The 13767-nt window shown below is 45.0% G+C and overlaps 1 protein-coding gene across 1 annotated transcript in view; it reads left to right on the top strand.

Annotated features, from left to right (window-relative positions):
- The window catches only part of SPNS2 (sphingolipid transporter 2), a 165482-nt gene that overhangs the window by 141857 nt on the left and 9858 nt on the right, over nt 1-13767 (top strand). The gene's annotated exons all lie outside the window — the stretch shown is intronic.

Below are 13767 nucleotides of genomic sequence, written 5' to 3'. Positions count from 1 at the left end.
GTGTTTTACCAAGCCCTTCCAGGTAAAGGATGCAGCAGAGCACATGATACCACATGAGGCCCTGAGAATTGGTTATGCTAGTTTTGCATCCTTTATAAGTTTCTGCTTCCAGGGGTTCTCAGCCATGGGCTGCAACACTCTGGGGCTAGCACCTGATTTTAGACTGCAGCCTCCTTTTGATCTTTTATTGTGTGGGTGTGTTCAGGGGGCACTAGAATTCTGTCCATTTGGATTCAGATGGAGCATTGTATGCTCGGAGCTGTACTCTCCCAGGGCCACCTCTCCACATTAAAGCAGAGGATGAACACGAGCCACATTGTAGATTTCAGTGGTTAACTTTTAGCTCATGGCTACACAATTGGACCACCTTTGCACTACTCGGTATGTGAAATAGTCAAAAGGAGCAATTGAGAAAATTAAAAACATTGTGTCTGGGGGGGTGGGGGGGAAGAGATATACATATATAGAATCCCGAGTTGTTATGTGAAAGAGAGTCTTTCCCAGTTCCTCATTACAGCTTACAAAAAAAAAAGCTACGTGTTTTTCAGTAAGGAAACCGATTCAGATCACTTCCCAGTTGACAACTACAGTAACTCAGAAGACGCTTCCACATGACACACAGTTTTGGGGTTAGTCTCTTTCTTGTAATCCTTGCACAAAAATATGACTATCTGTGTGTTATGTTCATGTTGAGAATACTGGCAGTGCCCAAGAGTGGCCTTTGTGTTGCTGTTGCTTCAGAAGGAGGTGACATTATTTGCCCTGACAGAGGCCCCATCTGCATTAAGGAAACTTGCAGCGGTGCAGCCACACTGATGTAGATCCGTTGCCCGAATGCAGCCTACCGCCATACGGTTCAGGATGCTGCTGCCCTGATGCCAGCTCCAGTGCTGCACATCTGCATTTGGGGCTGTGCCAGTGTAGTAACACTGCTATTGTTACACCAGCTCAAATCTCCTCAATGCAGAGCGGTCCAGAGCCTTAACAGGGCCCAGCGTGTGTGTGTGTCTGCAGGCCAGGCTCAGGGGAGGGAGAAGAAACCCTGTTGTAGTTTTAAAAAGCCACGTGTGCCGGCATTACGGGATATGAGAAATCTAAGAGCAGAGTGAAGTGCTGGGAGTACCTGGCTGTGTGAATACATGTGAATGGCTAGAAGCACTTTCTGGCTCACAAACAGTTGATAATTGAGTATGGGCTGTGCACAGGGCCAGCTGGATCTCTGTGGTTCTGCCATTCCTTTTCCTTCTCATTCGTCCCTGGGGATCATGGGCCCTTTGTGCTAGGCGCTGGGCAGACATGCAGTCAAAAGGCCCCCAGAAGCTCACAATCTGGGTTATGTCAAGATGCACCAAGTGGATGAACCAGCTAATGGGTGGGGTGAGAAGACAGGGTGACAGTGAGCCAAGATGTCATACATTAAGCAAAGGTCTCTGTTGCTTAACCCCCAAACCATTTCTTATGCATCACCAATAATTGTGGGAAGGGACCTGTTTACAAGTTGTCTTCTAACCAGTGTGCAACCTGCTTCCAAGTGGTAGCCTGGACAGGACCCTGTCATGTCCCTTGTAATTGAATTACAGCCTTGCACAGAGACTTTAACCTGGCTTTGGGGATGTGGTTTTGTCCACCCTGCACTGCCCCTTTTAGTGGTGTGTTACCTTGTCCCCTGATTCTGTTAGTGTCATAAAGCAGATGGTGCCTAACCGTGAGTCAATGTGGTAATGGTTGTGGGGATGCAGTGAGGTGAACGGATGCTTCTAATACAGCAGTAGGAACTCAGGCTGGTTTTCGTTGCCAGAGGGGCCAGAGAGTCCAGGGTTATAACTGGATTTAATAACAGCATGTAACATTGCCATGGTATAAGTTTAAAGAAATCTCATTCTTCAGGGTGGTTGGCAGCAATGTGAATCTTTGCGTGTGGCCCCCATCTCTGTTGGGAGAGCAGCCAGTAGTGCTGAGCAACCTTCTCTGCACTTAGTTCAGTATGATGCGTCGTCCTCAGCTGTGCATGTGAATGAATAGCACCTGCATTAGACAACTGAAGTGTGGGAGAAACAGCTTTCAGGCAATGGCGACTCTGAAGCGCCAGGCCAGGCCAGACCCCTTTGTGGCTGGTGAATTCTCTGCAGTGTCTGGCTACTGTTATGGTTCTGGAAGAGCCCTTATTTGGTCCAAGAAAGGAGGGTGCTCCTCAGCTTGTATTGAAAATCCCCATGCTGTTAGTTGACCTCATCCAGGTGCCAGTGTGCAGTGATATTTTCCCCGACCCTTTTACAGCGCAGCCCTGCAGCATGCAAGAGCCGTTGGCTGGGGTGACTTGATATATGCAAACCAAATCTTAAGGGACGGGAGCCTCCAAGCATTCATTTCCCCAGCAATAAATATAAATCATTTGTATCTAGATGGTTCTCTCCACCCTGAGCAGAGCCCTCCCGTATGCTGCTCACGTCCAGAGCCACCCAGTTTCCTTCCCCTCAGTCATTCCATTTAGCAAAGCAACAAACGCAGGCCTCCAACCTATTTTTATTTCTGTCTCCTCTTCAGCATCCTTCCCCTTCCCATTCTCTGTCTGACTCGCAGCTGGCTGTGTATTACTGGTATTTGGCTAGTGCTCCTTCGTGCGCGATTGCTGAGTGGCTCAGATAGAATACAGATAGAACAGTTATTATAAATCATGATCGGCAAAGCAACTTCTCTGCCTTTCAGTCTGCTGGGTCTTTCAATGTGCCCATTAACGGTTATTCCCTTGTTAAAAATACTCTACTGTTCTACAGTCATGCTCCAGGACCGTGTTGCTTTCTGCAATGTTTTGGATCATTACTGAGGAATACTACTGTATTTGTAATAAGTATTAGTAAGCTTTGAGTTCTGATCTTCTGAGTCACCGCCAGGCCACACCACCTCTTCCCTCCTCCCGCTCACCATCTAGGGTGGGCATGCTGTCAGTTGTCAGCCTGTTCCTGATTTGCTCAGCAGCATAGATTCCCAGGCAGGTCCCATTGGAACAGGTGCATTTGAGGGGTGGGGGAGGAGCAGGGGGCTTGGGTGTGGCTGAACACACAGTGATGATAAGGTCGAGTGCCTTGGGATTAGGATCTCCAGCTATCACCTGTATCCGTGCTTCCTGGCTGGTGGAAACAGGCAGTCTGTACATGGCATTCTGCATCTTTAGCTAGACTAGTTTCCTTGTCTGGCCAATCCCCACTTCCACCCACCCATTATAGGCTGGGCACAGAGCGCTGCTCTTTCAGGAATCTGTGTTCTCCTCTACCAAGGATCCCGCCGATCAGTCATCAGGACTCCCAGATGTGCCCTGCCAAATGAAACTGATTAACCTGCAGGAATCGAAAGCCCCAGTGTCATGCTGGAGATTAAACCCATTCATCACAGGTAGGGTCAGGTCACAAAGGCTGGAGGTCACAGCCTGACTAATGAATAAATATGGGGGCCAAGAGGTGTAATTCTGTGGCCTGGAGTTGTCCTCTGCTGAGGGAGAAGGGAGAGATGGATCTCTCTTATCTCTCGTTGCCAGGCTAAAAGACAGTTCAAGGTTCATGGCTTGTGCTTGGGTATTTGCTTAGGAAAAATTTCCTCATCCAGGCAGCACAAGCTGTAAATAGAGCAGCCCCCTCTGAGCCCCTTTGAAAAGCTGCAGTGCAGTTCCAGCCACACTTCCTTTTTAGAAGAGAGAATGTAAAAGATGAAACCTGTCAATCCCTGCAGTGTCTTTATACTCCTCTTGTCACCACGGCAACTCCTGGCCTATTTTGCGGATTAACTTTTTAGCAGGTTAAATGCAGTGGATGAAGCTTCCTCCCCACACTGTGAAGACGACTCAGAAAATCTCATGCTAAGAGCAATACAATGAGCCTTCTCCTTTCAGATGAGATTGTTCTCAAATACTGGGTCTTTCACACATATAACAGGGCCTTGGAAATATACCAACTGCAAGAGGTTTTCAGTAGATTTAGGAATGACAGAAGAGAACAATCTAGACATCATTTAGTTCATAATGTAACCTAATTACTTTTGGTGTGTTTTCATAGATATATAAAATATAAACCCCCTCTGCCCCCCTAAAAATGTGATATGAGAGAGGGATGTCTATAGAGGTCTTGGCTACGTGTATTGTCTCAATCCTTTTTGTAAGAACAGGAGCATTAGTTTTGGGCCTTGGTTGCATTCAGACGTGGGTAGGTACATAGTTCACCTGAAACTTCTCCTGTTGCACTTGAATAAGATGTCATTTCTGGAGATGGCAGCAGGTTATTTGTGGGTGGACTGATCCTCCTAAAATATCCCTACCTAAGGTATAAAGGTGTTGTGAGGCTTAATTAATGTACCTGACGTCTGATATTCTTTCAGCGGTGTGTACAAGTACAGTATTATGACTGCCTGGCTGAGTACACACAGCAACAGAGTGTAAATCTAGTGATGTGGGTTTCACTCTTAGCTCTGCCATTGCCTTTCTGCAGGACTCTGGGGTAAGTCAGTTCAAGCCTGATTTTCTGACATGCAGAACATCTGCAGCTCCACGGACTTCACTTTTTATTGAGTGCTCAGCACTTCTGAAAATCACATCCTTAGCCTGCCTGCATCTCAGCTTCCCCATCTGTAAAACAGATAACCCCTGGAAAATAAGTATTTGCCCACGTGGAAGAAATACATTACGTTGGTGCTTAATAGACGTAATATAGCTTCATCCTTAATTAGGGAGAATCTACCCTCTTCATAACACAAACAGAATAAGGGCCATTGCCCACGTTATTAGGAATGCTGGGGTACAGAGTCCTTCCAGTACATGGCCTTATGCCAGTCAATACATAAACTCTCATCACCACTTTGCATTCACTGGAAGTCTTTTTCATATTGTTCGTGCTGATCTATTATACATCTAGAGACTGATCCTCCCTTGGGAAGAGCCAGCTATTCTGCCTCCTCCGTGACACAGGACCAGAGGAATTGCCAAATTGGATCAGACCTGTGGTCCATCTAGCCCAATATCCCATCTCCAGCAGTGGCCAGTTCCAGATGCTTCAGAGGAAGATGAAAGGACCCCACAATAAGCAGTTGTGGCATAATCTGCTGCTCAGGAAGGTCTCCTTCTAATTCCTGGTGTAAGCCCCAAAGCATGAGGTTTTACATCCCTTCCCATGCTTTTTTAGCATTAACTATTATAATGCTGGATATTCTTCTTATCCATATAATCCGCCAGTCCCTCTTTGAATCTTGTATGATACATGCAAAGTCAGTTTTTTACAAGATGCATGACAATCAGGCAGCAGGATGCAGCTGTAGTGCATATCCTCAATGCAGCCATAAGGAATTGTCCAGATGCAGCTGGCTTAAACAAGAGTGTAGGTATTTAACTAGCTAGCACACTGAGAGAATTTCAAAGAGACTTGTGAGGGTAAATAATTCACCTGTTAGCTCATATTTTCAATGAAGGATAAGGCCACCTGAAAGGCTCCCTTTTTCTCTCCCTGAAATATTTGCAATGAAAAATTAAATATTTTATTTAAAAGAAAAAAAAAATCCCTGCAGCTCTTAACACCTTTGATGGAGTGCAGAAACTGCAGATGAGTAACCATGATTTACGTATCATTTAAACGTGATTAGTCCAGACACTTACTAGGAGGAAGCTATTGCTTTTTTACACTACTGCTCAGGTGATGCAAGACACAAAAAGACTGCCTAATTAGCATGCAACTTTATATCTTCCTAATGTGTTAAGTTTACAAACTGCTGACTCCTTTGTAGCAAAGAGAAGAACAATCCATTTCAAACCCTCTTTTCTTTAAGTACAAAATCATCTCACAATTCCCACATTGCAGCAATTATTTTGGTTGAAGGTGCCTGACATCCTTGTTGCTTTTTAGTTTATTTTATGTAGGAATGTAGTTAAAGACAGAAGAGACACATCAGATGTTGTCATGTTCTGCCAGGGCAGCATATAGACTCCCCAACAGAGGATGTATGCAATATTTAGCTGATATCTACATTTTGTTTTATTAATAATACATGTTAGTGAGCCTTGCCCATTTACATAAGGGAAAAATGTTTTTTCTGCCAATTAATGTAAGACAAACTCATAAGAATTCTCCTTGGTGATGAAGCTAGTTACCCACTTTAGAGGGATGTGATGTGCTCAGTGCTGGTTGTAGGTTGAGATTTTTCAAAGCTGACTTGGTGATTTAAACCCACACAACTCCTTTAAAGGGATCTTGGAGGATCAGTTCACCCACAGTTAAACACATGCTCATAAGCAGCTGTATGTCAACAGTGCACAGCACAGCATTGAAATCCCCCAAAGAATGGAACTTGTGTGGCTAAATCCTAGTGAGCTTTGCAGATCTCATGCGTAGTCCCTACCCAAGTAAAGTTAGGCTGTGACATTCTGAAAAGCCTATTGGAATTAGGAGTCCAAACCCACTGGAATTCAGTAGAAACTGAGCACTAACTCCTCTGGGTTCCACACACTCTAAAATAGTGCTGATCTCACATGACACTATAACATGCTCCCCCAACCTAGACAGGATGCACTCCCGACCCTGGAGAGCTTACAGTCTTAGTAAGATAAGACAACCAAAGGGGAAGATGCAGGGCCACAATTCAGGATCCTGGAGGATTACTGATGGAAAGGAAGATTGCATTAAGAGGAAAGGTTTGAAAGCAGGAGAGAGCCACGCAGTGTGTGCCAGGGGCAGAACAGGATTAGCAGGCACCAGGCTGAGGGTAGGGAACGGATACCAAAGGGAGTGGAAGAGCTGGAGGATTGGAATGCTCTGTATGGAATGTAGGGGAGACAGGAGTAGAGATGAAGGGGGGTTATTAGTCTCTGCCATCAATGTAAAAAGCCAGCTTTTCTCCCATTGCTTTAAACCATTTACCTAGCCATGATTCTGAAAGGCGAAGGAAGCTGACAGATTCAGAAACGTGACCATTTGGAATTAGGGGAGATGGGAACAGTAACTTGCTCACTGCAGTAAGCTTTTTCCACCGGACAGATAAGAAAAGACTGTCTTCTGTCAAAAAAGTATCATCTTGTTTTACTGCTGTGATCAACCTGATTTCCTGCAGGTTATTTTGGAAGGCATCCAAGCCTGGTTTGGTTCCCTCCAGCATTATTTGGTTTCAGACATGGTGGGTCCAGTAGTGAAGCCCTTATGGAGGTAAATGTCCTGTGGCGTTTGAAATGCACCACTCAAGCTAATCAGCAGGTGGTGGGAGCTTTGCTTGAGTAAGGCCTGAGAGACTGGGGCAGTTGGCACTGGCAGTTATAACTGCATCCTAACACGGGCAGGACTTTGACTCTCCAAGCCCATCAATTCCATGTAAAGACTAGTCACCCAAATGTCCTCTCCTGCAGCGGGGAATGTGACTACCTGATGCAGCTGAGAAAAGAAAACTCCGTAGGATGCTCCTAGTCAATTGTGTGATGCGCTGTGGAGGAGAGAGAGTATTTTCCTGAGCTTGAATTGAGAGGAAGGGGAGACCTAAGAGAGGCCCTGGAGCCCTGATCCTGGCTCTGCCACTAACTCCTCTCTCTGGCCTTAAGGAAGTCAAAGTTCTCCATACAAATCTGCCATCTGTGAAACAGGGATAAAGAGCATTTTGCCTGCCTCCCAAGCATTAAGTATTTGTGTTTGCAAAGAGCTATGTAACTGTTGAGCGCTGTTAATCCTGATCTCTCCCAATAGATTATATACACTGCAGTATCATTGCAGAGGGACAGTTCTTGGCATACATAGGGGTTATAATGGATTTTGTATCTAGCTGGAAGATCGTAATGATTTAAGTGTGTATTAGGACAGTTTCTTGGCTAATGTTGCACTGGCACAGATATGAAATCCTATCAGATCACAGGGAGGTGGTTAGCATAGTGGAACAGGAGGCTGCCTTCCAGTCCACGGACTTTCTTGACACAAGGAACCAGAAGAGCAAATTATGGAAAACCTCAGCCTTGCTGTTCCATTTCCTGATGCTGTCATGAGATGAATATGCCACCATAGACCCTAAATACTTTGCCAAAGGAAGGTAACATTTGTTCAAATAAAGAATGACACGTTTATGATTAAGGCAAGAGAATAATAGTGGGCTAATTTATACCTGGCATAACTGATATCAGTGGGCATGCATGCACTTACACCCATTCTGAATCAGGACAGTAGACTTTAAATGCACAGTAAGGCAGAGTTGTGAGGTTGGGTTACAGGGTACTGTATTGTCCCCACTAACAATGTCTGGAGGTGTGACCCAGACTGCACCCACTAGTGAAATGAGGCCACAGCTGTTTCCTTGTGTCTCCCAGTGCTGGATCAAAGAGTGTCATAAGCACTGGACTTCAGTCCAATGTAAGTGATTTCTAACATCCTAGTCAGATCCTGATCAGACTGTTAGGCTGAAGGAAGGGGTGCATTCAGTCAGGCACTCAGGCCTCTCTACATGTTATTAGATCAGACAATAACAACAGATGTTACCAGGTTAGCTGGCTGTCCTTACCTGCACCCTCTGGACTATACAGGAGAGAAATATCATGGATGAGGTACATTACTACCCAAATTGCATAAAAAAGTGGAATCTTTAATTATCTGCAGAGTCAGATGGGAACCAGAGTTTAATGTTGCATCAACAGGACACCTCTTCCTCACTTCCACTCAGAACAAAAATCATCGTCCTCCCATACTGCAATTCATTGATCAGGATGAGCCCATGTCAAGCTTGGCACTAGAACTGTTGGCTGTGAGGCCAGAATGCTTCCACTGGAGCTGTACTGTCACCAAGGTAGAATTGTCCATGCACAGAGAAACTTTTTGTCAGCAGGTTTTGAAGGATTTAGAGATTTTCAGCTTCAATAGCACTTTCTAAAGGTTCACATTAGCCTGCTGCCCCAGAGGAGTATGACAGGTTTATCTTTGAAGTTTATTTCCTTCCAGGTCCTTGATACCTAATGAGTGCTGTTAACCATTCATCTTCAAAACCATTCGGCTGCTGCCTGAAAAATAGAATGGAAAGTTATGGATTCTTTTCTGCCCAATTCCAGTCTTATCCCTCTCTTAAGATCTCTGTCGCAAAGGAACATAGACAGTTGGCTTGCATTTCTCCCTCTAAGTAAATATGCTTAGTACCTGAATTAAATATTGCAGATGGAAAACTTGAATGGAGTCTGTGCAGCTTTTAGGGACAAAGTTGAATGAAGAGGGAAAATACTACTGTACGTGGTTACTGAAGCCATTCAATAAAGCCACTGACGTATAGGAAGAAATAGTGGATTTAAGCCAATTTATTTCTTAGGGCAGCTGGCGGAGCACATGACATCACCAGAATGAAGCTCAGCTCAGACTGTCGTCTCGCCAAAGGGCTGTGCTTTTGTGAGATGGGCTACAGAAATTCACCTCTGTGCCGAGGGCGAGCAGGAGCTCTGTGCATTACAGACCTCCCACTTCAGCTTCCTCTTTGGAGGGCTGAAGTACGTCTAGCCCTTGTGCTGCCCATCTGCACAGAGGTGAATTTCATGGGTAAGCAGTAGTGAGAGTTAAATGGAATAACAATTGCCACCTCAAACCAAGCTATAGCCAGCTCCACTTATTCATTAACGTTTTTAAGCAGTCTAATTGTTAGTGTCTTTTCCCTTGGCAAATTGACCTTTGCTGCATCAAACAGATCCTGCTCCTAAGAGGCTAGAAAAATCTGTCGTGATGCATCAGGAAATTGTTACTGGATGGAATATTTTTAGCTGTGCACTAACTCTCCATATCCTCCCCCTGCAAATCATTGGGCTCCTCTCTCTGTTGCTGTATCATCACCATTCACCTTCCCTGCATTCTCGCTTGGATGCAGTTTTACATGGGCATTGCATTCAATGTACCAGGTCACCAGGAGCTTTGAAATCGAAGCACTGACCTTCTGTAGTGAGGTACACCATCATGCATGGTATTACCCTTCTCTGCACTGCTTGAGTATCTACACTGTATGGACCAAACTCCCAAAGTGCACTGGGGTCGGTGTAAAGCCAGGCAGCGGCTCTCTGGAAGCAGCCTTTGCTTTGGTGATTCTCAAGTCCTTGTCATGCAGCCACGTATTGCACTTATATGGCCCCTGTTGCCATAGTTTGATGTCCTCACCATTTTGAATGGGGTTGACGCACAGCACCCTGTGAGGTAAAGAAGTGCCCTTTGACCCATTTTGCAGATGGGAAATTGAGGCACAGAGACACAGTGATTTGCTCATTATACAGGGAGTCTCTGGTGGAGCAGAAAGTTCAGTCTGAGTTCCCGCCTGGCAGCCTGACCACTGGCCTGTTGCTCCTGCCTTGGGGGATGAAAGGAGCTAAAGGAGGTGTTTGAATAACTCTGTTTTTGGATGAAAAAAACCTGCAGCTGAAGCTCTGAATTGTTGAACTAGAGGCTCTGAGCTGTCATTTTCCTATTGGCTAGAAAAGCCTGGCAACTGACATAAAGATGATGCGTTGCTGTGACCAATGCTTGTTCCCTGTGGGGAGCTATGGAAGAGAACACCGTACAAAAGTTAGACAGCTGATTTGGTTTCTGTTGCTCCTTGGGCTCTTTAAAACATAATTTTAAATGAAATTCAGGGATTTTTCTGACTTGTTTCAATACTGGGCAGAACCTCTGAATGAACCTGGTCCCAGTAGACAGCTTGGCAACATGCAACATCAGGTGAAACTTGTTGGATTTAACTAGGTCTGACTCACTCAGAGCTCTCCAGGGGATGTGGTGAACCCAAGAGACGTGTTGGTGTGAGTCCCTGTGCAGTGAAATTTCAGTTGGGCACAGTCTCAGTGACTCAGCTGTACAGACGTGCGCTTGTAATTTATGTGGAGGCTGAATGATGATGAGAAGCGTGAGCAGCTGTCGCTGCCTTGAGCACAGCTTGTGGGTATGAGCAGAGTTCTGAGTGAGCTAAGCAGGGTCAGCCTATGCCTAACAAAATCTGAATGTGTCTTTTAGTCCACAGCCACCTGTTTGTATCACAGGCTGGGACAGGATTTGCAGAACAACTAGCTTTAAATCTACTTGGAGCGTGTTTACGAAGTTGTTGATGTTACCAGATCAGTTGCGGAAACAATACAGGTAGACAGTTGACTCAAGAGTGAGTTGATCGAAACCTTAATGTGCAGCTATCTCAGTGCTCTGCTTCTACAGGGACGTGCCCATTTCACATGCTCCCTGCAGTTACCACAATGGTAAGTGAGGTGGTTCCATGGCTCAGGTTTTTTCCTGTTGTATTCCTTGTCCAGGAAAGCCCATTAGAACCTCCCTTTGTAAATGGGAGGAGGGGAGGGGGTTCTGGTACTCTGCTCCACGGGGGGGGGAGCACTCCTCCCAGACTACATGGAGATTCCCATGCCACGCTGGGACCCATCTTTCTTCCCCTTTGAGTCCCTCTCCGCCTTCCTTCTGGATGGCTGCAACTAGCAATTAGTCCCTTTTGGACCACTGGGGGACTAAGCTGACACCACTGCCTATCCCCCTGGAATACAAGCCTGGTGTGCCGCAGTCCAAGATCAAGAAACCCAAAAGTAGACGCCTACCCTGGACATTCGGCCAGGGATGTGTACTAGGTACAGGCCTTTGGTTAGACATTGTATGAGCTGAGGCATTGTACAACTAGCTCGTTCTGTTCCTCTGCTGATTCACAGGGCTTCCTTCAATATACTTATTCACTCTGCATTCCCATGAGATGAGGCGGCTGTGAGTGGTGTATCCTTCGCCTCCGGTTTTGTCAGGCAGGTTCAAAGAGTAGTGTTACAAAGTTAGCGCTACGCAATTGACTCCATGAGTTCTGGTGCCTGGGTTCAGACTGCTGGACCCTACAGGCAATTGTAGTCACACTCACACGCAAGGCAGGGGAGAGTTGTTGCTAACTAAGCTCTGGGGCAGAAAAGCATAAATGCCCTTTAAGAAAAGTAACTGAGCAGATGAATTATCTCTAGCAGTTGAGGAAAGATTTGCTTTTCATCATTTTTAAGGCATAAAGCGCTATTATGGTCATCTAGTTTGACCTCCCATGTAACACAGGCCAGAGAATTTCACCAATTCCTGCCTAACTTCTGGTTTAGCTATTGTGTATTATTTAAAAGACTCCACCCACAGTCTTGAGTAAGTAGTTCTGGTGATTAACGGCCCTCCCTGTTTTAAAACAAATATTGTGCCTTATTTCTAGTCTGTCTGCATTTGTCTAGCTTCAGCTTTCAGTAATTGGATCTTTTGCCTTGGTCTGCTAGATTAAAGAACCCTGTGGTCTCAGAAATCTTTTCCTTAGGTAGGTTATTATATATATTCAAACAAACAGACAAAAGCTTTTGAAAGCTGTGTTGGTGTTTATGAAACAAATAGTGATTTTGGTGTTTTCTGTGGTGTTTTTGGGAGGCTTGTGCTTCCCAAAGACTAGGTGAAATTCTCTTGGACGTACTGGTGTCTGCAGAAACGCACCATTTGAGTGGGACAGAAAGGTAGGTTTTTCGCAGATGTTCCTGTAGGCACATCACTTTTACAAAGTAATGGCCCCTCTCCTGGGACATCCAGCAGAGGTTGGGCCCTGTCCTTCTCTGGAGCCACAAACACCAGAGGAGCAGGCAGCTGATGTGAGTTCCCCACCTTCCCATGGGCTTGGGCTTCCAGCTTCTGCCCAGGGGTGGCAGGTTCTGGCTGTAGGTTTCCATCCCCTGGCTGCAGGCTAACCAACCCCCCATTGTCTCTGGACTCCGCCACTTTCCTCAGCCCTCCCATCATCCCTGCACCCCACTGCCCTCCCTACTCACCTCTCTATCCAGGGCTTAATTTGTCGCCCAGCTTGTGCCGGAGCTGAGTAAGACTGCTGTGAAAAGGGATATTTGTATGTTTATTGATATCACTTTTCACTGCCTCCCAGCTAGATAGTAAGTCTGCCATTTAAAGTGAAATTTACAAGCATACAAATATCAGTTTTCACAGCACTAGACTTACTAGCTAGCAAGTCTAAAAAAAGGCAAAAGAAACAACAAAAAAAAGACAAGATCATGCAAAGCATCTTACTTTGTCTCTAGTCTTTAGGGACGAATAGAAACATTATACATTATTTATTTATTTTTCTGATTGAGTCAGCAAAAAAACACTACTTAAATAAATTACAATGATTTGGACATGTATATGTACATATTTGTTTTTCCTAAAATACTTTAGGAAAAACTATCCGAGCAGCCGCTAGCAAGAGTTTGTGGCTGCACTTCTAAGGCCACCATAATTTTTCTTGTGAGAACCCCTGCTCTAAGGGATGTTCTGCATGATGCCTCTATTTCTGTAGGAAATGGACCACAGAGAATTTTGTGTTTCAAATCGCCAGATACCTGTCCTAAAACTTAATGCCAACCTGCATTGTGTATGTCTGGGGCTCTAGCATTTTCACTCCAGTTGCAGTCAATGGAGATTGGGGGTTATGAAATTTGAAGGCCCTAAATCAGTGGTTCTCAGCCTTTCCAGACTACTGTACCCCTTTCAGGAGTCTGAGCTGTTCTGTGTACCCCAAGTTTCACCTCACTCAAAAACTACTTGCTCACAAAATCAGACATAAAAATCTAGTTGCTCCCAAAAGTGTCACAGCACACCATTGCTGAAAAATTGCTTTCTCAGTTTTACCATACAATTATAAAATAAATCAATTTGAATATAAATATCATACTTACATTTCAGTGTATAGTGTATCAAGCAGTATAAACAAGTCATTGTATGAAATTTTAGTTTGTACTGATTGTTAGTGCTTTTTCTG

This window comes from Gopherus evgoodei, chromosome 17 (assembly GCF_007399415.2).
Source record: "Gopherus evgoodei ecotype Sinaloan lineage chromosome 17, rGopEvg1_v1.p, whole genome shotgun sequence".
NCBI lineage: Eukaryota > Metazoa > Chordata > Testudines > Testudinidae > Gopherus > Gopherus evgoodei.
The sequence above is the reverse complement of the archived record's forward strand: the minus strand, read 5'-3'. Positions and strand labels throughout refer to the sequence as shown.